At 38.8% G+C, this 24,176-nt stretch overlaps 1 long non-coding RNA gene across 1 annotated transcript; it reads right to left on the reverse strand.

Annotated features, from left to right (window-relative positions):
* Positions 1-6,306: 6,306 nt before the first annotated feature.
* On the reverse strand, positions 6,307-7,540 carry LOC118489018. The gene is made up of 2 exons (XR_004885790.1): positions 7,453-7,540; positions 6,307-6,843 (listed from the first exon to the last, which is right to left on the reverse strand). It is a non-coding gene; the product is annotated as an uncharacterized LOC118489018 (long non-coding RNA).
* Between the last annotated feature and the right edge of the window lie 16,636 nt (positions 7,541-24,176).

A 24,176-nucleotide genomic window follows, 5' to 3' on the forward strand; every position in this document is an offset into this window, starting at 1 on the left:
TCATTATTTTCATTTAGCTTTATCCTTATTCTACAACAGCATACTAAAACATTTTACTCGCTAAAACATTTTACTTTAAAATATAGATAAAAGTGTTTTAAGGAATAACCCAATTCTAAAACCAAATGAAATTTAGACATTACCTTTGACATGGACCAGGGATGAGGATTTGGTATCGGGTACCGGTACTGAACCGGTATATTCGGTACCGATACCACTTTTCCCCGTATTTCGGTATCGAATGGGTACCGTGCTCATCCCGACACGGGACTTCTAATTGGAAAAAAACATGGTTTCATTAAATATTATAAAAGACATTGTTGCACCATCACTTTTATCTGTAACCCCCCCTTCCCCCAAAGCTTAGACCACATGGTGTGAAGAGGCTTGAAGAAAGGGCATGGAACGATACGTGGCAATCACATCAATATGATGGCGTGGTGAAAAAAGCATGGGGTGGAGGGGATTGAAGAGAGAGCGTAGAGCGACACGTGGCAATCACGTCAGTATGGTGGTGTGGAGAAAAAAAGTACGGGGTGGAAAAGTGGCGTGGAAGAGAATAAAATATAAATATCAACCAATCAAAACAAACCTAAACGACACCCACCAATCAAAATCCTCCATCTCACCTCCACATTTGTCCCACGCCGATGGAAATCCTCAAACCCAACCCACAACACTGCCTTTCACGCCATACGCGGATGGTGTTCCCGACTTGCAGGGGCTTCCACGCCAAGACCATATGCTATTATGGTTTTAAACCTCTCCTGCGAATCTTCTTTTGTCTTAATCGGCTCTGGCTTCCACGTTTCAGTCTTTTCTTATTAACAAAACAAATGCAGCAAATTCTACACACTAAACCTATTCCTATTAACAAAACAGAAAACAACAATTCAACACACTAAACCTAAAATCCCCCCACTTCTATTAATATCAAAATTCTTTTCTTGATTCCATCCATCAATCTTCAAATTATCAAACTGAACATTATGATCTAACATCAAAATAGAAAATAAACTCACCTTTATATATCACATCGGTTTGTGAATCGTTCTTATCATCAATCCATGATTGTTTAACTGTTGATTGTTTATTCAAAAGAAGAGAATATTGTTCTAAAGTATAACTATTTAACATGTTATTCATTAAGATTGAAAAAACAATATAAAAATGAAACCTGGACAACAACGGTAAAATGAAATCGTCGCAAAGATACGCAAACCGTGACGATGTAACAGTGGCAAATCTTCAGTTAAGGTCGTAACTTGGTACTCCGAACTCCAAACCGAACCATCGGAATCTTACAGATGACAACCAAACCAACGCCAAACTGACGCACCCCATTTACATGCGTAACCGTCGCTCATCGTCTCCGGAGGCTGGCATAATTGAATTTAAAGGATATGGTAATTTGGTTGTTATTGATTAAAAAATGACGATGCAGCAAAATGGAAATTTTGGTGTGCGTTGCATACAACCTTGGTTGCTTTCGATCCTTTAGAATTGATTGATGTTGGCATCAAGTATGTATTATCGATGTAGATTTGGGTATTAATTAATTAATTCGCAAAACAGGGGATTACATTGAATAGATATGTGTAGATTTGGTGTCCAATTGAAAAGGTAGCATAACAACGAAACGGTGGAACGGTGCGAATGAAAAGGTATGTGTAAGTTTTATGTTTGAAACGGTGTGGATGCCTCGGTTCAACGTGAAAGGTGACCCAGCCCAAGTTTGTTAATTAAATGAAAGGGTATGAGTAAAATAAATTAAAGGGTGTGACTTTTAAAAAAATGGGGACATAACCTAAGTTTAAATAAAAGGGTGTGAGTAAAAGGGTGCAACTTTTAAACAAATTGGACACAATCCAAGTTGCTTAATTAAATGAAAGGGTGTGAGTAAAATAAACTAAATGATGCAACTTTTAAACAAATTGGACATAACCAAGTTGCTTAATTAAATGGAAGGGTGTGAGTAAAATAAACTAAAGGATGCAACTTTAAAACAAATTGGACATAACCCAAGTTGCTTAATTAAATGAAAGGGTGTGAGTAAAAAAAAAACTAAAAGGTGTGACTTTTAAACAAATAAGACATAACCTAAGTTGGTAAATGTATAAGGGTATAATTTGCTTTTCTCAGTTCAGATATTGTAGTACTCGTTTGCAATTCTATGTAGTTATCTTTGAACTTCCAGTAATTTTCTTTAATATGTACTTTAGATACTTCATCTACGATGCTATAAATCTTTGAAATTCCAGCAATTTTCTTTAATATGTACTTTAGAAACTTCATCTAAAATGCTATAAGATTGTCTTTTGATTTATAATCCAGCTTAATGTATGCGCTTTTCTCGCCAGGATGGAATTATTATTCTGGGGATGAATTTATCGTTTAACTATTCAAAAATTCGTTTTTACTTGCAATACCTATAGATTAAAATAACTAAGGGGCTGTTTGTTTACCCCTTTTAATGAGACTCTTAATGGTTCAGACATCTTAGACATCTTACGACATCTTACTGGTTCAGCACTTAATGGTTTAGACTGTTTGTTTCACGAGCAGATAAGATAACTGAATGGTTCAGACATTTGCCTCTGAATTGTTAAGATTTATACAAAGTCTGAATGGTTAAGACCTCTAATCTGAATTGGTCAGACATTTGCCTCTGAACGGTTAATCATTATATAGGCTCTTAATGGTTCAAATCTCTTACTGGGTTCAGCACTTAATGGTTCAGACCTCTTACCGGTTCAGCACTTAACCATTCAGATGTTGCCAAACAGTCCGTAAATTTCTTTGTTTCATAAATGAGTTATAAATTTGTTATGTTAGTAAGATTGCTAATACATCCATACATATCTTCCTATATTAATAAATGAAAATATTTTTGAGACACATATCACACTACTAGAAAACTACATATTTTCTTACAAAAGTTTCCCACAAATTTCCCACAACTCGATTTTTATTACAATTTTTCTACAGCTTTCTCACAAAAAAGAAAAACAAAAAAACCCAGAACTTTTCTTCAATTTTCCGACAAAAGTTGTCAAACAACTAACGGTTGTAGCAATTTCGTCACAACATTAATTAGCTTTTCGACAAAATACATTAACGTTTTGTATTATTTGTAGCTAACCTTATTTTCGACAAGCTTATTTTGCACAAAACTTTTTGTAGCAAATCTGTAGATAAGACCAATTTCCTACAAATTTGCTACAAATTTGGCTGTCACAAAGTAGGAAGTTTTCTAGTAGTGTCACTTTCTTGTGCTTTCTCACCTTATTTTCTTATTTCATTTAATATTCTCATCTTATTTTCTTATTTATTATTCATATTAAACAATGATAATTTTAAATAAAATATTAGATAAGAATAAATATTTAGATAAAGATAAATGTTTGTTTTTAATAATAGAGTTAAATGCCATTTTAGTCCCTGTGGTTCGTGTCATTTTGTCAGTTTAGTCCAAAGGTTTGAAACGTTGCCATTTTAGTCAAAATAGTTTCAAGCGTTGTCATTTTAGTCCACTGGCTTAACTCTGTCCATTTTTTCTGTTAGCTAGAAGGGTATTCCAATCATTTTATATGATCGAATTGCTCTTCTAGTTAACAGAATTACATATAAAATGACCGGAATACCCTTCTAGTTAACATAATAAAGGGATGGAGTTAACCAAGTGGACTAAAACGGCAACGTTTGAAACTACTTGCACAAAAATTGCAACGTTTCAAACCTTTAGACTAAACTGGTAAGATGACCCAAACCACAGGGACTAAAATAGAATTTAACTCTTAATAATAATAATAATAAACAAAAAATTAGATAAAAATATAAACGTTTGTTTTTATTATGATCATAGTAAATAACGATTTTTTTAAAGATAAATCTTTTTTATTATTTATTATATAAAATTTATACAATGAGGTACAACTTTTGCCATGCTTAGGATCTTTTGAACAGTAAAAGTCATAAAGTTTAGTCAAAATCTCTTCAACTTTCTTCTTCAAGTTAGTTGCAAGATTACCAGTTGGGTACATATCATCCAAACTCCAACTGACATAACTTAACTTGTAGCGAGGATCAAGTGCAACAACAATGTACAATAAAGGATTCATCTTCTCAACATCTCCCCAATATTTGTTATACTTCAACCTCATGTTTATGGCCATATGACTCAACCTTTCGTCATCATTTCCAATGCATTCATCAATGTGGGTATGCATTAAACACATATCATGAAAGTATGCACTTGAAGTTACATACAAAGACCCCAAAAATCGATTTGGGGGGGGGGGCAATTTTAATCACATCATACTTTTTCTTTGCATCTTCTTTATCAAACAAGCTACTAGGACCCACACTAAAATACCTAGCATATTGGCCATCTTCTTCTAACCGATTAAATGCTTTTCGGTACTTCAAAGCTAACTCCAACATTAAGTAAGTCGAATTCCACCTAGTAGAAACATCCAAACAAACAGTTCCACTAATATCCAAGTTTTCTATCTTTACACATTCATTAAACTTATCCAACCTAGATAGCAGAGATCTAACATATCTCACATAATTTCTAATAACTTGAATTGAAGGATCATAATTTTTAGCCCCTCACACACAATTAAGTTCAATACATGAGCACAACAACGCATATGCAAGTATTGAGCATCCAAAACTGCACTCCCCCAAATTTTAATTTTCTTTTTCAGAAAAGAAATAGCAGTATCATTGGAGCTTGCATTATCAACTGTGATTGTAAAAACCCTCTCAATACCGCATGAAATCAAACAACTCTCAATCATTTTACCAATTATGTCACCCCTATGATTAGAAATAACTTCAAAGTTCAAAATTCTTTTTTGCAAATTCCAATCTTGATCAATGTAATGCACTGTTAAAACCATATAATTGATGTTTTGACATGATGTCCATGCATCGGTTGTAAGACAAACAACGTATGAAGATTTTTGTAAAAGCTCCTTTAACTTCTTTTTTTCATCAACATATAATTATAATGATATAATTTCTCTAGCAATCATAGTCCGACTAGGTAACTCTAACTCTGGTCGGATTAAACTACGTAAATAACGAAACCCTTCTTTTTCAACAAATCTAAAATATAGTTCATCAATAACTAGCATTTTAGCAACTGCAAGTTTACCTAATTCTTTTATAAAACGACCACACATTAATTTAGCACCGCTCCCTTTTCCTTAAAAACTCAATGTTTTTTGCTTTTCATCTTTTTGACATTTAAGAGGACTAAACTTGCATAATCTTTTCAAATGAGTCAACAAAGTGCTAGTACCATTCCTACTTGGTTCATAAACATAGGATTTCTTACGGTGCTTACATGTCGTACGAGCACCTTCAGGTGGAACTGAAGTCGGTTTGTTAAAGTGATCCCCAGTGGCAGAACCATGATTTTGTTTTAATGGGGTCCATTTTTTCGGTGTTCAAAATTTTCATAACAAAACGTTAAAATTTTCGGGTCGGTCCTCGTTCGGGTCGGGTCATAGCGAGGTTTGAACTAGATTTAAGAAAAACAAGAAAAAAAAAGCTATACAAGGATTGAACCCGTGACCTATTGTTGGTAAAGTGAGGGATTTACCACTACACCGGGTTTCCTTTTATTTTAATGGTGTCTACCTAATTGTATTTATGAGGTCATTATAGAATTTTATATACCGAATCTATTATTTTTTTAAAAAATATTGGGGTCCGGGGACCCCGACCCACTGTATGTGGGTCCGCCCCTGTGATCCCACACAATAGACTGCTTGCGTCCCCTTTTTTATTGTTATAGCCAGTCTATTCCAAATCCAAAACATCATCTGTCTCAGCCTCATCCATGACATCATCATCATTAATGATATTGACATGCTCCACATTATTACTATTATATATTATATTATATTATATATATATATATAATTAGCCAAGCTTCATAAATAGTGTATGAATGCATTATCCAAGCTTCATGAATAGTGTATGTATGCATTGCTTGGTTAAGAGAGGTGGTTATTAACTTATTTTTTTTCTTTTCTCACATATAATATTTGTATATATACATTTTATTTTAAACTAAAACAAACACAAAACTTTGTAGTTAGTATGGTGGTAAGGATCGCTTATCTATCCTTGGTAGACCCAAGTTCAAGTCCCTGCACCAGCCCTCACTTTTAGTTTTTATATTTTGCTTCTTCTAATAAAATATATTCATCCCATTATATCCATCCTATCTCTTTTAGTTGTAGTCATGTTGATCTTTTTAACGTTTCCAAAATATTATATAATTATAAGTATCTTTTGCTTCTTCTAATAAAATATATTCATCCCATTATATCCATCCTATCTCTTTTAGTTTTCTTTTCAATAACATAAATTCATTCCACCACATCGATCCTCTCCTAACATAAAATTGAGTACAAACATTTGTAGTCATGTTGATCTTTTTAACGTGTCCAAAATATTATATAATTATAAGTATAAGAAAAACTTATATATGCGGCTATTATTATTTACAAGAAAATTAGTGAAATAATAATCATGCCGTTAGGAGTGTGTTACGTGGCATACTAGATTAGTGACGTATCTAGCTTTATGGAGCATGTCACGAAGTTGTATTTAAAATAGAGCATTTATTTGGTATCTAAAACGGTACGATGATAAACTTAATCGATTATGAAGGTTTGACTTTCTAAACAACATGTTTCATTTTTAAATAACGTTTGCTTACATTATCATTTGCTCCGTTTCGCCGCAACGCGCGACGTTAACAAATCTAGTTGTCAATATTTATAGAAATATTGGCATCTTCATTTTCCATTTTAAAGTTCCCTACATAAAAAAAACCATCATGCATAAATATAACAGGAGACTTTGGTGTTCACTATTTAACAAAACATTAACAAAAAGTTAACAAAATCTGGGTACATATGTTATTTCAACATAACAGTTAATAAAAACATTAACAAAAGCATTTTCTTATCTTGAAATGTAGATCGACCTTTTTCTTTTCTGGTCTAAGTTACTTTGTATATGGCATTCATGTCTTTGTTAAGAACCATCGTGATTGATACATATAACAAAATTTATAAGCAATAAAATTTGATTATTTATGAGTGCCTCAACAGTATTAACCCCCTAAAATAAGGGTGATGATCAAAGTAAAGAGTTTATATCATCTTCTGCTAGCTAGTTTTGCTTTGCCACCTTTTGGATCGTCCAAAAGCCAGTTATGGTATTTAGTCCTTGAATAATCATAGTAATAACATTCTTGTGTTGGTTTTTTCTTCAGCTATCATTGAAATTTGATGTTATAAAAATCTAGTTTTAATAAAAACTAAATGATTACATCATCAGTTTAACAAAAGATAAATTTAGAGTTTAGAGGTTGTTAGTTGTTACCGTCTTTAAATTTCGAGTTTAGGGGTTGTTAGTTGTTACCGTCTTGGCTCTTCAACCTTGAGCTCGTGTTCTTCAACTTGTGAGAGAAAGGAGTGGCTAGGGTTTGTGAGGAGTTATTGGGTGTTGTCTGAACATTGAACATATATGAGTAGGTTTTTAGGGTTTTAAAAGGTAACACAAAGTTTGGGGCCAATAATTATAACTTACATGTTAGAATGGGCTTAGCCCAATTATGTTTTACATTAACTCAGACAAGATAAAACTGAAAACAGAACTATGAATTTATTTATGTATATAACATAATTATGAGAAAGGTTCAAATGAAAACCACTAGTTATCGCGAAAACTCGAAAACTAACTAAAAAAACCTATAAAACACACCAAAAAAAAATTCTTTTTTTTTGCATACCAATTTTCGCTATTTATATTATATAAAAAAAACTTTTTTTCAAAAAAAAAAAAAAATTTGTAGTGCATATGTGTACTACACATGTGAATTATTACACATGTGCACTACAAAATTTTATTTTTTTGATGTTTTTTTATATATAACAAAACTAGCGATTTTTATAGAAAAGCTGAAAAAAAAATTTTGTGTGTTTTTTTGGCTTTTTAGTTAGTTTTCGAGATTTCGCAATAAAAGTGATTTTCATTTAACCATCCCCTATAGGTATATATATATATATATATTTTAAATTATTTAAAAATAATTAAATAAAATCATACGGTCCGGTTTTTTACGGTTAGTTTTTGCTATAAACCGTGAACCAAACCGTTTGCTACGGTTTGAAAATATTGAAACCGACCGGCCGAAAGATCATTAAAAAACCAACCGTGAAACCAAACCGATGACTGGTTTGGGCGGTTTCACGGTTTGAAACCGGACCGTGTACACCCCTAATTGGAGCCATCTATTTTTTAATTTTCTCATCTCTATCTCTTACTTAATTATAATTAAAAGATAATTATAAAATAAAATTTAATATAAATTTAAACAATTCGTATAGGAGATACATAGTCTTTTGAAATATTTATTAGATTTCAAAATTATTTATCTTGAAATTAACAAAAGACGTACACTAAATATAAATTAATATAATGTAAAGAATTAAATGTCATTTTAGTCCCTGTGATTTTGGTCATTTTGTCAGTTTAGTACAAAGGTTTTATAATACACATGGTTTATAAAGATATAACAAGATATAACTTTTTACTGATTGTTATATAAAATTACATGTGACCAACCCATACAATACATGAGCTTCTTAAAAATGTAACTTTTTTCATTTTTTAATATATAAATATAAATTAACTCAACCCATACAATGCACGGGTTTCTTAAAGATAAAATTTTTTTATTATTTAATATATAAAATTACATTTATTCAATCCATGTTGTCACACCCCCAAAATACCACCTAGGGAATGTCCCTGTTAAGCGTGTAACGTACCAACAACGAGCCACTAATTACATTGAACCCATACAAGTTTCTAAATAAAATCCTCAATTAATAATAAAGAAAAATACTATCAACCAGTTTAAATGAAAACCAACATGTCCAGCGGAAGCAAATAGTAAACCAATGTTAATCTGTTTCAAAAACCAATGTATGATATCAATAGTTCAATCACATGAATCCCTCCAGTCGACCCATGACCACTCCAGCTACTCCAAACAACAAGTTCCAATCCAAGACATCTAACGACCTACAAGCATGCAGACAAGTGTGTCAGACGACGCTGGTGAGTCCAAAGTTTTCTTAACGCGTTTAGTTACCAGGTATGTGTATAAAACAGTTCAATAGTTCAATAATTTGATTTGATGTTGTTATTAACTCGATTACCGCAGATGGCTACAAGATGTATGTGCCCAACCCCAATGTCTCTATCAAAACATTGGTAATGCTTTAAGGAAATTAGTTCACGCCCGTCCTCCCCGGTACGGTGTGAGGGTGCCAAACCTAAGCGCTATCAACTAATAACCTCGTTGCCTCCCCGGCAACTATCGGTAGATGTAAGGGGTCTTATGTGATAGACAATGAGTGTAATAACAAACATCCCATTAACCTGATGTTCCTTGTCACACCCCCAAAATCCACCTGCGGATAACACCCGCTTCGAGGGCGTGACTGACCAGGATCCAGCCACCAATTATACCGAAAACTTAAGTTGATAACAAAAGTAATACTTACTATTCATAACTTAGCAAATATTAAGTCCAGAGTTTAAAGTTTTAAGTTCAAAATAGTAACAAGTAGCGGAAGCATAAGTAAGGGAGTTTAAAACAAAGTTCATGATTCAAAATAAGGTAACACCCAACACAAGGGTGAACAGACACTACACGTTCCCAAGCTGCAAGCTCCTTCGTCACTGGTTACCTGCAAAGCATGCAGTAAGGGGTCAACAATAATGCTGAGTGAGTTCACTAGTTGTCCAGTTTTAATTACTAAAAACTTTGTTTCACCGGTTAAATTATCCGTTTATACATGCCCTGGGGAGCTACCCCAAAAGTTAGCGACTAAACTGTTTTTCCAATACCGAACACTAGGTAACCGTTGCGTATCCGCAGGATGCCCCGATGTCAATGTTCTATCATCATTGACGGATTTCTGAGTACATTAGTTCACGACCGTCCCAAACCAGGGCACGGTGTGAGGCTGGTAAACACCTAAATAGCGCTATCAACTAAATACCCGTTCGCCTAACCCGGCGACTAATCGGTATTTGTAGTAGGGACTTGAGTGATAGAGTTTCGTTTAGTGCCGTTAGTTGCAATCCGTATAAACAGTAATTAACCAAAAGGTTTCCCAATACCCGGGAAGGAAAAGTAAGTTTTGTTCCCAATAACTAGGGAAGGTATGTAAATGGTATCCCCTTTTACCAGGGGATAGGGTTGTTAGTCTCGTGTCCCAAACCACCGGGACGCATGCTTTTAAGTTGTGAACTCACCTTGGGTTGCTCGGTAGGTTTAGGTTACTTGTCAATCACGTTGGTCACCACGTCCTAACATGGTTACCGGTATAGGTCAGGTTCGGTATACAAGCATTCACGTAAAACACATACAGGTACGTAACACGCATACAAGTAACACAGTCAAACAGAACACAGCAACACATAGTCCACTTAACAGCTAGCCCAAGTTAACACAGAATGGCCCAATAACCAAAATGGACAGCCCACTCGCAACCAGCTGGTCTCGAGTCGCAACCAGGTGGTCTCGGCTTGTCACGCTGTGGTTGCGAGTCGCAACCGTGGTCTCGAGTTGTCACGTTTTGGTTGCGAGTCGCAACGGCGTGGTCTCGAGTCGCAATCTCGTGGTTTCGAGTTGTCCTGCTATGGTTGCGAGTCGCAACCGTGTGGTTTCGAGTCGGAGTGCTGTGGTTGCGAGTCGTAATGTCGTGGTTGCGAGTCGGAAACTGTCATTTTCATGTACACGTGATGATGCAGATGCATCAGTCCATTATGTACCAAGAATTCAGGCCCAAATCCGGAAATAACCAATAAGATTTCTACAAACACTTTTCCTAATTTTGACCATTAAACCATATAGATCAAACTTTGCCATTTTTACATCTTCAAACCATATTCAAACAAGTTCATGTAGTGTTCATAGTTTTCTAGGGTTTTTATATCCAACAAATCCATATATTCATGAACCAAAAATCACATATTTTTAACAAGATCATGATGCACAAACAAGAAAACATACATTTTATAATCTTGAACATAGTTTTGGTTGGCATAATCATTCCTAAATCACTATACTTTAGCCATCTTTAAACATGTTATATGAGGGTTTTCACATATGACCAAACTTCACAAATCCTCCTAAAAATCATGTAAAATACTACTAACCAAGCGTTTTTCTAGTTCATATACATATCATTCAAGCAAGAATACAAGGCATTTCTAGTTCATAATATTTCACAAATCTTATACACTAAGAAGATAACACTAACCGGTTATGAAAGGAGGGCCGAAAACAAAGAGAAGAGAACCGAGAAGATGGAGTATACGAGTGATGGTCTTGACCGAGTCCTTGTCCGAAATCCTTGCTTGAACCGAAAGAGGAAGAAGAGTGGTGTTGTTGTTGAAGGTTACTAGTTGAGAGAATAGAAGTGTTGTGGGTTTGTGTGTTGTAACAAATGAGGGAAAGTGAGGAGAAGGTGGGATATATACATGGGGTGGTTTTCGGGTTGGGCTTGGGGTTTCGGCCCAAGCCGGTTACGGCTCAACGGCCCACTCGAGACCGAGTGGCCCACTCGCAACCGCCCGGTTGCGAGTCATGGTCTCGGGTCGTGGTTTCGGCTCTTATATATATATATATATAATACATACATACATCACATATCATGCACAAAGGTCACGTTTTCATTTAATAATATTTATATACACAAAATATTACAAGGTGATCGTTCGGAAAAACCTCGAGTGTCACATTATCCCCAAGTTTTAAGAACTTTCGTCCCGAAAGTTGAAGCAGCCACTGCCAAGCTAGCGTGTTTCAACGGGGTGTCACATCATCCCCCCGTTAGTTTGGAATTTCGTCCCGAAATTCGGTTGTAGCTTCAGTGCTGGGGTTTTCGTTTGGGAATAACTGGGGATACTTGGACTTCATCTGGTCCTCCCGCTCCCAGGTAAACTCTGGGCCGCGCCGTGAGTTCCAACGAACTCGTACAAGGGGTATCTGGCTACGTTTGAGGGTTTTGATCTCTCGATCCGTGATCTCAATCGGTTCCTCAGTAAAGTGTAGCTGTTCATCAATCGTCAGTTCCTTAAAAGGAATCACAAGTGTTTCATCCGACAAACACTTCTTTAGGTTAGACACGTGAAAAACGTTGTGCACTGCACTCAGCTCTGCAGGCAAGTTCAATCTATAAGCCACCTTACCGATTTTCTCGGTAATTTCGAATGGTCCAACATACCGTGGATTCAGCTTGCCCCGTTTACCGAAACGAACCACACCCTTCCAGGGTGAGATTTTAAGTAGAACCCGGTCCCCGACTTGGAATTCTAACGGTCTCTTACGCTTATCAGCGTAGCTTTTCTGACGGTCACGAGCTGCCGCCATGCGTTGCCTGATCTGGGAAATCTTTTCCGTTGTGTCTACCACTAGTTCTGGACCTGTGAGTTGACTGTCACCTATTTCCGCCCAGCAAAGAGGTGATCGGCATTTACGACCGTACAATGCCTCAAAAGGTGCCGCCTGAATACTAGTGTGATAGCTGTTGTTGTAGGAGAATTCCACCAGCGGTAGATGCTTCTCCCAGTTCTTGCCAAAATCGATCACACATGCTCTAAGCATGTCTTCCAGGGTTTGGATGGTGCGTTCAGACTGCCCATCCGTTTGCGGGTGATAAGCGGTGCTCATGTCCAAACGTGAGCCAAAGGATTTGTGCATAGCTTGCCACAACTCGGAAGTAAAACGAGCATCTCGGTCGGAAATAATAGAAGTTGGCACCCCGTGCCTGGAGACTACTTCCTTTAAATAGATTTCTGCCAAGGTAGAAAACTTGTCCGTTTCCTTAATGGCCAAAAAGTGTGCAGACTTAGTCAATCGATCTACTATCACCCAAATAGTATCATTCCCGCGTTGAGATCTAGGTAGCCCTGTAACAAAATCCATGGAAATCTGTTCCCATTTCCATTTCGGGATTTCGGGTTGCTGTAGTAGGCCTGCTGGTTTCTGATACTCGATCTTGACTCTTGCGCAGGTCAAACATTTGCCAACATAGGCTGCTATGTGGGCTTTCATGCCAGGCCACCAGTAAGTGGTTTTCAAGTCGTGGTACATCTTATCTGCACCAGGATGTACTGAATAACGGGACTTATGGGCTTCGTCCATTACAAGCTCTCGTAGATCTCCGTAGAGTGGGACCCAAATGCGCCCTGCCACATAGTAGGCGCCGTCCTCTTTCTGTTCTAGTTGCTGTCTCGATCCTCGCAGGGACTCAGCCCTGATGTTTTCTGGTTTCAGAGCTTCAATCTGAGCATTTCGAATCTGGGTAGGGAGACTAGACTGGATGGTAAGTTGTAATGCTCGCACGCGCCGTGGTATAGTGTCCTTTCGGCTGAGGGCGTCTGCCACGACATTGGCCTTGCCCGGATGGTACTTGATGGCGCACTCGTAGTCATTCAGAAGTTCAACCCATCGACGTTGACGCATGTTTAATTCCTTCTGCTTAAAGATATGCTCGAGACTCCTGTGATCGGTGTAAATGGTGCACTTGGTACCGTACAGGTAATGTCTCCATATCTTAAGCGCAAATATCACTGCTCCCAGTTCCAAGTCGTGTGTTGTGTAATTCCTTTCATGTGTCTTAAGTTGCCGAGAGGCGTAAGCAATAACTTTCTCGCGTTGCATCAACACGCAACCGAGTCCATGAATAGACGCATCACAGTAAACCACAAAGTCGTCAGTGCCTTCAGGTAACGAGAGAATAGGAGCACTGCAGAGGTTATCCTTAAGCCTCTGAAAAGCAGATTCCTGTGCTTCATTCCACTTGTAGGTGACGCCTTTCTGAGTGAGTGTAGTGAGGGGTTGTGCAATCTTTGAGAATCCCTGAATGAATCTGCGGTAGTAACCTGCCAATCCCAAGAATTGGCGAACTTCAGTGGGAGTCTTAGGGGTAGGCCAATTCTTTATAGAGTCGATCTTAGCTGGGTCGACGTGGATTCCATCCTTGTTAACCACGTGCCCAAGGAAATGGACTTCTCGAAGCCAGAAGTCGCATTTCGAGAACTTGGCGTACAGTTGCTCATTGCGAAGGAGTTCGAGGATAAGGCGTAGGTGCTGTTCATGCTCTTCCTGACTTTTCGAGTAGATCAAGATGTCGTCTATAAACACAATCACGAACTTGTCGAGGTAGGGTTTGCATACTCGGTTCATAAGATCCATGAACACTGCAGGGGCGTTGGTCATTCCGAAGGGCATAACGAGGAATTCATAATGACCATAACGAGTTCTGAATGCAGTCTTGGAAATATCTTCATTACGGACCCTTAACTGATGGTAGCCTGATCGCAGATCAATCTTAGAATAGTAGCTTGATCCTTGCAGTTGATCAAACAAATCGTCGATTCGCGGGAGAGGGTAACGATTCTTGATGGTAACCTTGTTCAACTCACGATAGTCTATGCACATTCGGAACGTGCCATCCTTCTTCTTAACAAAGAGTACCGGTGCTCCCCAGGGTGACGAACTAGGGCGGATAAACCCTTTATCCATAAGTTCCTGTAGTTGAGTAGAGAGTTCCTTCAATTCTGCGGGGGCTAGTCGATAAGGCGCACGAGCTATAGGCGCTGCTCCGGGAGCTAGCTCGATTTGGAATTCGACCTGACGATGGGGAGGGAGTCCAGGTAATTCCTCAGGAAATACCTCGGGGTAGTCGCGTACTACTGGAAAGTCTTCAATCCTCTTTTCCTTTTCCTGCGTGTTGGTGACAAGTGCCAAGATAGCGGTGTGCCCTTTCCGTAAACACTTCTGGGCCTTCAAGAACGAGATAATGCCGGAGATTTCTCCACTTTTGCCACCTTGTACAATGAGGGGTTTGTCAGAACGGCGAGGAATACGAACTGCTTTCTCTTGACAGAGGATCTCAGCACGATGCTTGGATAACCAATCCATACCAATAACGACGTCGAAGCTTCCAAGAGTAACAGGGAAAAGATCGATACTAAATGTCTGACCAGACAACTCTAGTTTGCAGCTTTTGACAACATGCGAGGCCTCGATGTTTCTACCATTAGCTAACTCGACGATATGAGGAGAACTTAGTAACGAAAGCGGACGCTTAAGCTTCTTACTAATACGTAGGGATACATAACTAGCATCGGCACCGGAATCAAATAACACAGAAACATAACGATCATCGAGTAGGAACTTACCCGCCACGACATTGGGGTCATTCCTTGCTTCACCAGCTCCAATCACAAAAGCTCTTCCTCTAGCACCATTCCCAGCATTGTTGTTCTGATTGTTGTTCCCAGCTCCCTGATTATTGTTGCGATTCTGGTTCAGCTCAGGACAATCCTTCTTAAAGTGCCCCTCAGCTCCACACTTAAAACATGCCCGGTTGTTTCCCTGCTGCTGTTGCTGTTGAGGTTGTTGCTGGTTCTGTCTAGCTGGGAACTGACTTCTACAATCCTTGGCCTCATGCCCCATTTTGTTACATCGCTGACACTGGCCCTTCACACACTGCCCGCTGTGATGTCGATTGCACTTGTTGCACTTGGGGTGGTTTCCACGATAGCCACCCTGTTGTTGAGCGCCCTTGTTGTTTTCGGTTTTCCTTTGTTGTGCTGGGGCCTGAGTGGGGTTAGCATCCTTGCTTTGACTTCCTTCCCACTTACGCTTGCTGTCATTAGAAGTTCCGACAGTAGCACCGATCCTTTTGGGCAACCTGCCCTCTTCTACAGCCTGATCAGTAAGTTTGTGAGCAAGTCGAACAATCGGCTGAATGGTAGTGTGGTTGGCTGAAGTGACATGGCTTCGAATTTCTGGAGCCAAACCCTTGATGTACAGTTCGATCCTTCGGTACATTGGTCGAGACATGTTTGGGCAGAGAGCAGCATAGTCGTTGGACAGCTTGGTGTAAGTCTCAATCTCTGACCCAACCATCTTGAGCTCATAGTACTCATTCTCAAGCTTGTGGATGTCATCCCGGTGACAGTATTCATCCTTAATCATATCCTTGAAATCCTCCCACGCAGTAGCATTTGCAGTTTCCAACCCAAACATCTGAATCTGCGCCTTCCACCAAGAAAGCGCGCTTCCTTCAAGCGTAGCAGTAGCAAACTTCACCCAGTTCGCAGGGGGACACTCGCAAACAGCAAAAACAGCTTCAATTTTCTCAATCCAATGCAGAAGACCTATGGCACCCTCAGTGCCGTTGAAAGGGAGAGGCTTGCAATCCATGAAAGTTTTGAAACTACACACTGGTGGTTGCGCAGGCGCATGCTGACCTGTTCGTGAGAAGCGAAGCGTATAGGTTTAGAGGCGAAAAGTCGATGTGGCGGTAGGATCTAAACATCCTAAAACAACGAGCTTACCTATAGGGTGAGCCGCAAAAGCCGCAGCCACTGTGTTGAGCAGGTTAGTGAACTGAGCCTGCGTCATGTTAATGTTTCCTCTTCCACGTCCACTCATTGTCTTCATAACCAGAAAACACAGTATGAGTGTGATGCCGTAGTGTAACGAGAATGAGATAGAAGAGAGAGGTGTATCTATCTAGTTTAGGCACACTAGTACGTATAGCATAACAGGAAACATAAAGTAAACAACAAGTAAACACTGGTCCGAGCTATGAGGTCAAAAGTGTCGAGCCTTGCACTTGGAGTGTAGTGTCGTCGCGAGTCACGGGTTATAGTCTGGTTTTCTCCAAAAAGATTTTCCCCTTTTTAAAACCAAGTTCACTATAACCAATGGCTCTGATACCAATCTGTCACACCCCCAAAATCCACCTGCGGATAACACCCGCTTCGAGGGCGTGACTGACCAGGATCCAGCCACCAATTATACCGAAAACTTAAGTTGATAACAAAAGTAATACTTACTATTCATAACTTAGCAAATATTAAGTCCAGAGTTTAAAGTTTTAAGTTCAAAATAGTAACAAGTAGCGGAAGCATAAGTAAGGGAGTTTAAAACAAAGTTCATGATTCAAAATAAGGTAACACCCAACACAAGGGTGAACAGACACTACACGTTCCCAAGCTGCAAGCTCCTTCGTCACTGGTTACCTGCAAAGCATGCAGTAAGGGGTCAACAATAATGCTGAGTGAGTTCACTAGTTGTCCAGTTTTAATTACTAAAAACTTTGTTTCACCGGTTAAATTATCCGTTTATACATGCCCTGGGGAGCTACCCCAAAAGTTAGCGACTAAACTGTTTTTCCAATACCGAACACTAGGTAACCGTTGCGTATCCGCAGGATGCCCCGATGTCAATGTTCTATCATCATTGACGGATTTCTGAGTACATTAGTTCACGACCGTCCCAAACCAGGGCACGGTGTGAGGCTGGTAAACACCTAAATAGCGCTATCAACTAAATACCCGTTCGCCTAACCCGGCGACTAATCGGTATTTGTAGTAGGGACTTGAGTGATAGAGTTTCGTTTAGTGCCGTTAGTTGCAATCCGTATAAACAGTAATTAACCAAAAGGTTTCCCAATACCCGGGAAGGAAAAGTAAGTTTTGTTCCCAATAACTAGGGAAGGTATGTAAATGGTATCCCCTTTTACCAGGGGATAGGGTTGTTAGTCTCGTGTCCCAAACCACCGGGACGCATGCTTTTAAGTTGTGAACTCACCTTGGGTTGCTCGGTAGGTTTAGGTTACTTGTCAATCACGTTGGTCACCACGTCCTAACATGGTTACCGGTATAGGTCAGGTTCGGTATACAAGCATTCACGTAAAACACATACAGGTACGTAACACGCATACAAGTAACACAGTCAAACAGAACACAGCAACACATAGTCCACTTAACAGCTAGCCCAAGTTAACACAGAATGGCCCAATAACCAAAATGGACAGCCCACTCGCAACCAGCTGGTCTCGAGTCGCAACCAGGTGGTCTCGGCTTGTCACGCTGTGGTTGCGAGTCGCAACCGTGGTCTCGAGTTGTCACGTTTTGGTTGCGAGTCGCAACGGCGTGGTCTCGAGTCGCAATCTCGTGGTTTCGAGTTGTCCTGCTATGGTTGCGAGTCGCAACCGTGTGGTTTCGAGTCGGAGTGCTGTGGTTGCGAGTCGTAATGTCGTGGTTGCGAGTCGGAAACTGTCATTTTCATGTACACGTGATGATGCAGATGCATCAGTCCATTATGTACCAAGAATTCAGGCCCAAATCCGGAAATAACCAATAAGATTTCTACAAACACTTTTCCTAATTTTGACCATTAAACCATATAGATCAAACTTTGCCATTTTTACATCTTCAAACCATATTCAAACAAGTTCATGTAGTGTTCATAGTTTTCTAGGGTTTTTATATCCAACAAATCCATATATTCATGAACCAAAAATCACATATTTTTAACAAGATCATGATGCACAAACAAGAAAACATACATTTTATAATCTTGAACATAGTTTTGGTTGGCATAATCATTCCTAAATCACTATACTTTAGCCATCTTTAAACATGTTATATGAGGGTTTTCACATATGACCAAACTTCACAAATCCTCCTAAAAATCATGTAAAATACTACTAACCAAGCGTTTTTCTAGTTCATATACATATCATTCAAGCAAGAATACAAGGCATTTCTAGTTCATAATATTTCACAAATCTTATACACTAAGAAGATAACACTAACCGGTTATGAAAGGAGGGCCGAAAACAAAGAGAAGAGAACCGAGAAGATGGAGTATACGAGTGATGGTCTTGACCGAGTCCTTGTCCGAAATCCTTGCTTGAACCGAAAGAGGAAGAAGAGTGGTGTTGTTGTTGAAGGTTACTAGTTGAGAGAATAGAAGTGTTGTGGGTTTGTGTGTTGTAACAAATGAGGGAAAGTGAGGAGAAGGTGGGATATATACATGGGGTGGTTTTCGGGTTGGGCTTGGGGTTTCGGCCCAAGCCGGTTACGGCTCAACGGCCCACTCGAGACCGAGTGGCCCACTCGCAACCGCCCGGTTGCGAGTCATGGTCTCGGGTCGTGGTTTCGGCTCTTATATATATATATATAATACATACATACATCACATATCATGCACAAAGGTCACGTTTTCATTTAATAATATTTATATACACAAAATATTACAAGGTGATCGTTCGGAAAAACCTCGAGTGTCACATTCCTCCCCGGAACGTTACCCGATATCCCTCCCCAGGATGCATGCTTGGAAAAGAGCAGTGAACTCACCTTGGTTTGCTCGGTATGATAAGCTACTTGTGCACACTTAAACAATCACAGCCTATGGTATTCATGTATACGTGATCAGTTTACATTCATTTGGTTCGCGTATCAAGTATAGTGATAATGTACATTTCAAGCAGTGATTTCCGTATAGCACATAGCAAATATGTAATCCATGAAATCCTCAGTTCTCATGCATGTTTCACAACAATGTTTAACAGTTAAGAGTACAACTCATGACAATCCATTCATGTTTTTCTCAGTCAATATAATCATCATTGACATGTAGTTAACAGGGTTTCATCAACAAAATGATCACAGATAGACACCTACTGTTCATGTTCAGCTCACAAGCTTTTCGCAACGAAACACACATGTATCGCCAAGGTGGTGATCACGACGAAACATCAACATATGGGTGACGAAACACTTCAGTGTTTCGTCGACATACAGTGGTGGCGAAACCTCTAGAGTTTCATCGTGATGAGGTGTGGCGAAACACTAACTTTCGTTGTGAAGGTGTATGCGACGAATCATCATCTTTCGTCGAAATGATTATGACGAAACACATGTAGGTTTCGTCGAGTTATGAAGTGACGAAAGTCATGTATATTGCGTCGATCATCAGTCACCAGTTTTAATCATTTGCATTCAACCCTAATTATTGTATAACAGTTGCCAAAAGTTAATTCATTCACACATAACAATTTCGACATCATCATTCAGTATCAGAATTCCATGTGTCAATCACAAAAGCTATAATCCTATGTCTTTCCCACTAGGTTCTAATTACAAGATGGTATTGTTTCTCAACAAAACAATTGAGCATATTTAATTCCTTTGACTATTGTGAAAACATGATCAGAATGTGCACATGGTTTGATGAGACCAAGATTGCACATGCACATGGGCTATATACCTTCGATTTTGTTGGACCGATTAACCTACTGATGCATCAATTTCCTATGATATTCTTAAATCTCATGCATTAACATATATAACCATAATACAACCACATCATCAGTTTATTACTAATGTTCATACTCATGATTATAATTCTAACAATTTAAAACTCACATATATGTATCCACACACACATATATATATATATATATATATATATATATATATATATATATATATATATATATATATATATATATAGGGAGCCGCTAAAATAGAAACCACCTCCAGTTGTAAGAACCGCGAGAACCGCTCTCAACCAATCAGATCCTGCCAACTAAAAGGTTATTTTGGTCTTTTACCCCAAATGTCAAATCCCTCACTCTCTCTGTCCATTTAATGCCCCTGACATTCAATCTATTTATACATTCTCTCTCTAATATTAGCACCCCCAAAATGTTTCCATTCTCTCTCTTAAAACACCCACAACACAAAAGAAGCATAACACATTCGATCCATCTGATGTTAAAGTTTGAAGCATAACACAGAAGAAAGAGAGAATGGTGGTGGCAGCAGTCGGCAGAGCCGTCTCCGGTGAAACTGTTTCGGCACCGGTAACCAGCCGACAACACCCCCTAATAACGTGGTGGTTGGTGGGTGACCTCTGGTTCCCTCCGCCGCCGTCTACGGTTCCCTCCGCCGCCGTCTCTGGTTCCCTCCTTCTCCTTCTCCGTCTCCGGTGTATGCCGCCGCCGTCTCAGGTTCCCTCCGCCGCCGTCTCCGGTTCCCTCCGCCGCCGTCTCCGGTTCCCTCCTTCTCCTTCGCCGTCTCCGGTGGTGCCAAGACGTGGTGGATGGTGGGTGACCGGGACGATCGTGGTGGATGGTGGGTGAGCGTCTTGGTGGTTGGGTGCTTACCTGAACCCTAGGTGTTTGCTTTGTTTCCCCCAGATGGTGTTTAGATGGTGTTTGCTTGTTTTGGGATTTTGGTCTGGTACCAAGCCGGTCGGTCAACCTTTCATGAGTCCAAAGTTTCAATTTGTTTCTGTTGTGTTACAATTACACAAAATTGGTTGTTATTGTTGCTGGGTTTTACTTTGATTTGATCTTGGGTATATGCTGGGTTTTACTTCGATTTGATCTTGGGTATATGCTGGGTTTTACTTTGAGTTGATCTTGGGTATATGCTGGATTTGATCTTGTGTGATGTTTGTATGCTACTTTTGATGTTTACGGCTGATTTTTTATGATGTTGGTTATTTTGATGTTTACGGCTGATTTTTTGATGATGCTGGTTATTTTGATGTTTACGATTGATTTTTTGATGATGCTGGTTATTTGATCGGTTGGATCTGGGTGGCGATGATGAAAAAAAAAACCTAGATTTTGATGACGATGGCGTGGCAAGGTTGGCGGAGGGTAGGTTTTTGAACCTGCAACCCTACTTTTGCAGCCTCTGATTATCGGAAAATCTGAGCCAAAACATCGTTTTTTTTTAAGATTCCACTCGTTTTTTTTTTATTTTTGTTTGTTGGGTTTTTATATTTTTTTTGAGGCGTCGATGATGATAACAATATATCTGAGACACCTCCCGAGTTTGCGATTTCTGGGTGCGTTCGTTTTTGCGTAAAAATTTTTTTGTAAAAAAAAAAAATTAAACCGTAAACTTTTTAACGTAAACCGTAAACTATTTTAACCTAAAACGTAAAAACGTGAAGTGTAAAACATAAAAAGTTTTACGTAAAATGTAAAACGTAAAAAGTTTAACGTAAACTTTTAAGCGTAAACTGTAAACTTTTTAACGTAAAACGTAAAAACGTTAAACGTAAAATGTAAAAAGTTTTACGTAAAACGTTAAAAGGTTTACGCAACACGTAAAAAGTTTTTTGGCGGTCGTAAAACGTAAAAAAGTTTTACGTAAAACGTAAAAAGTTTTACCGAAAACGTAAAAACGCAAAAAGTTTACATAAAACGTAAAAACTGTTACGTAAAAAAACGTGTAAAAAACGGCGTTAAAAACGTAAATTACGTTAACGTAAAAACGGCGTTAATAAACGGCGCGTAAAAACGGCGTTAAAAAATTGGCGCTTAAAAATCGGCGTTAAAAAACGGCGCGTAAAAAACGGTGTTAAAGTATTATATCGGTTAAGTGTCGATTCAAGTCCGGTTCAATTTTTGGTTTCAGCTTAGTTCCGACTTAGTTTTGGTTCTCGGGTCTGCTGTTCTCGGTTCAGTTCAGGTTAGTCGGGTTTCAAGTATTATATCGGTTAAGTGTCGATTCAAGTCCGGTTGTTTTTGTTATTTCAGTTGGTTCGGGTTTCACGGCACGGGTTAGCTCGATCAAACAGACAACTCGGTCAACTGTTGGGTCAACTCGGTCAAAGCTGGTCAGCCGTTTCAGTCACGGTTCAGTCTTGCTTCGGGTTCGGGTCAGCGGGTTAACTTGTATTTATAATTTGTTGCTTCGGGTTCGGGTCAGCGGGTTAACTTGTATTTATTAATTGTAAACGTAGAATCATATGATTATGTTGTTTCGTTTATTATGTATTGAATTTTGAAAATTATAACGACAACTTGCAGCCCGTTTTTTGTAAAAATCCGTTTAAAGTTTAACGTAAAACGTAAAAATGTAAAAAGTTTAACGCAAAACGTAAAACGTAAATAGTTTGACATAAAACGTAAAATGTAAAAACGTAAAACTTAAAAAGTTTAACGTAAAACCGTAAACTTTTTAATGTAAACCGTAAACTTTTTAACGTAAAACGTAAACCGTAAACTTTTTAACATAAAACGTAAAAACGTTAAACGTAAAATGTTAAAAGGTTTACGTAACACGTAAAAAGTTTTACGTAAGCCGTAAAACGTAAAAAGTTGTACGTAAAACATAAAACGTAAAACGTAAAAAGTTTTACGTAAAACGTAAAAACGTAAAAAGTTTAACGTAAAACGTAAAACGTAAAAAGTGAAAAAATCGGCGCGTTAAAAAACGTGTAAAAAACGGCGCCTTAAAAAAACGACGCTTGAAAAAACGGCGCGTAAAACACGGGACATAAAAACGGAACGCTAAAAAAACGGTGCGTAAAACCGGGAATAAAAAACCGCACGTAAAAACCCGGGCGCAAAAACGGCGTGAAAAAACGTGGCGTAAAAAACGGCGTATAAACGGCGCGCAAAAAACGGGTCATAAAAAACGGGACGTAAAATATGAGGCGTTAAAACGGCTTGTAAAATCTGAAGTAAAAAACGGTGCGTAAAACCGGCCATAAAAAACGGCACTTAAACCCTCGGTCGCAAAAACGACGTGAAAAAACGGAGCGTAAAACGGGTCGTAAAAAAAACGCGCGTAAAAAACGGGTTGTAAAAAAGGCGCGTAAAAAACGTGTAAAAAACACACGTAAAAAACGTGTAAAAAACACACGTAAAAAACCCGGTCGTAAAACCGGGAATAAAAAACGGCGCGTAAAAACGTGTAAAAAAGGCGTAAAAAAAGGTGTAAAAAACGGCGCCTTAAAAAAACGACGCTTGAAAAAACGGCGCGTAAAACACGGGACATAAAAACGGAACGCTAAAAAAACGGCGCGTAAAACCGAGAATAAAAAACCGCACGTAAAAACCCGGTCGCAAAAACGGCGTGAAAAAACGAGGCATAAAAAAAGGCGCGTAAAACGGGCCGTATAAACGGCGCGTAAAAACGGGACATAAAAACGGGATGCGGCGCGTTAAAACGGGACGTACAAAATGGGGCGCAAAAACGGCTTGTAAAAAAGGGCGCGGCAAAAAACGGCGCCTAGAACCGGGCCTAAAAAACGGTACTTAAAAACCACGGTCGCAAAAAACGGCGTTAAAAAAACGGCGCGTAAAAAACGGCGTTAAAAAAACGGCGCGTAAAAAACGACGCTTGAAAAATGGCTCGTAAAAAACGGCGCGTTAAAAAACGGCGTTAAGAACGGCGCGTCAAAAAAACGTAAAAAGTTTAACGTAAAACTTAAATTGTAAAAG

This window comes from Helianthus annuus, chromosome 17, assembly GCF_002127325.2.
Source record: "Helianthus annuus cultivar XRQ/B chromosome 17, HanXRQr2.0-SUNRISE, whole genome shotgun sequence".
NCBI lineage: Eukaryota > Viridiplantae > Streptophyta > Magnoliopsida > Asterales > Asteraceae > Helianthus > Helianthus annuus.